The sequence below is a fragment of the Lepidothrix coronata genome, unplaced genomic scaffold (genome assembly GCF_001604755.1).
Source record: "Lepidothrix coronata isolate B3197 unplaced genomic scaffold, Lepidothrix_coronata-1.0 Scaffold427, whole genome shotgun sequence".
Lineage (NCBI taxonomy): Eukaryota > Metazoa > Chordata > Aves > Passeriformes > Pipridae > Lepidothrix > Lepidothrix coronata.
The window spans coordinates 40,156-42,410 of NW_016690607.1; positions in this window are offsets into that span (position 1 = coordinate 40,156).

Genomic DNA, 2,255 nt, shown 5'->3' on the forward strand with positions numbered 1-2,255 from the left:
AGTTTCTGGGGCAATGAGGTCATGCAAGACAATAACCTTAATCATGCATCTTGATTGATTGGCTTTGTTTTTCAGTGTTGTATTGTTCATTTAGCACATTTTCAGGTCCCTAAAAATTACAGGCAGCAGCACCAGGGTCCAAAGTTTCTGAATACAAATTCTAGTTCCTGAGATTAATTAAGTACTTACTTAAAGAAGCTTTACCTTATACATTCAGTTTTAAGTGTGTTGTTTGTATGTGCTGTTACCCATAAAGTATTTCATAAATATAAACTGGTGTACTGGTCTGCCAGGTAACTGAATACAGGAAAAACTGGCCACATGGTTATGTGACTTGCTGGACTTCCTCATGAGTTTCAAGTTAAACATTTAATAATATAAATTTGCTGTATTGAGCAATTAGAGGGAAGCATCTGGACTCTTGGTTTGGAAGAGAAGGATCTTCACCAAAGTGGAGAACTTGAGGTGGGTAGTTCCATACATGAGGGAAGTAGAGCCCACTTGGAGACCTCCCTGCCCCATGACTCATCTGGGGCAGCAGATACCAGATGGAAATTCAGAGCACAGGATGAGTCACAGTGTGCAGTGATGTTATCCAGAGGTTCCCATAAAGACTGTAGCAAAGATCCCTTCCACTGCATGGGTGTAATGGGTCTTTTTTCCTTCTTTCAGTTATTCAGTTGCCTTTGCTAAACTGACTGAGCCAGTTACAGCAGAAACATAAAAGCTGTTGTTAAAAAAACAAGTAGGGAGTGAGAAGGGATGCAAATATTCCTTTGCAAAGTCAAGTGATTTCTGGAACAATATGTACAGGACTGTTCTGGTTGGATCACAACAGAAATGTGCAGACCAAGAAAAGGAAAAAGGCTTTATCTTTGTTGATGTTGCCACTTTTACCCAGTGACATATGCTGTAAAACCACACCACTCGAGCAGTTTGCACTTTGGGCTGTTGTTTGTGTAGACAGAGGAGGGACAAGAGTTGTAAAAATCTCTTTTTAATGTATTCACGTATTAATTTAATGAGGATCTCCATCTGCCAATGAAACATGGAATTACTACAGGTGGAGCTAATGCACTGCAGAGGTCCAAGAGGCAACACTGCTGATAGTCCTCAGAGTGACACTGAGATAGTTCATGTGGTGGCTGCTGGGCCCAAGGGCTGGAACCAGGAGAGGAGGCACGTTGCAGGCTCAAGACAGATGGAGAGAACAACAGCCCACTTAAAAGAGTTAACCTGGGTTTGCTGTTGTTTAGACACGGATATGTTCCTTTTATAAACCTGCACACATGATTTCTTTCAGATACTTCCCTTAAATAAGCTTTGACTAAACCTGATGAGGCAATTGGAAGCTCATGACCCCAACCCTGTCCTCCTTGATAGCCTGCACTGATTAAAATGACTTAGACTAGTGCAATTTGCTGAAACACTACCAGGGTGAAATTCCTTCAATGGCTGCAACAGAGACTCTTGCATGTGCTGTATTGAAACTCTGTGATTATTGTTAGATCTGGGAAGCCCATCATGTAAATGATAATCCGGATTGTCCTTCTGATTCTACATCATGCAATAGCTACGTACTTTGAATGCCTTTGAGCGAAAGAAGGAACAGTCATTGTGTGATTAGTAATTCTTTTTTTTAGACATATTACGATCTTTGTCTTAAACCTTTTGACCAGCAATTAATTCCTCTTATCCATTTCTCTTTCCATTATTCAGGGTTGCATTGAAATGACAGATGCCTCCTGTGTTACTACAGAAGTATCATTTGCACAATTGTATTTCTGTCACACTCCAGCCCCTGTATTGAAGCTTATTTCAAAGTTCAGTTTCTTAATGTTTGAAGTTTGCTGGTGACATCTTTTAAAATTTAATTGAACAGTTAAGATTTCTGTCTGACTGCCTTGTGCTGAACGAAAGAAATAACAAATTTTGGATGTTTTTTTCCTACCAAACTTAGTATAGCTCTGATTGCTCTAATTCTGTTGTCTGCTCTGAGAAAGTAGTGCAATTTCAAAAAAATTATTAAAAAGTGTACTTGAATATGTATTTTAGTATTTCAATATCATTTTTTGTGATATTTCATTCTTGACCTTTGTTCTGAGACCTCTCCAGATTTATCAGGCTATTGTGTGCAACAGTATGTTAACAGGGCACATATGGAATTTAGGAAAATACATCCCTATAGAGGATTGGTTAGAAATGCGAGGACATATGAACATGGCTAAGGCTATGGATGAGCTGCTAAAGTACAA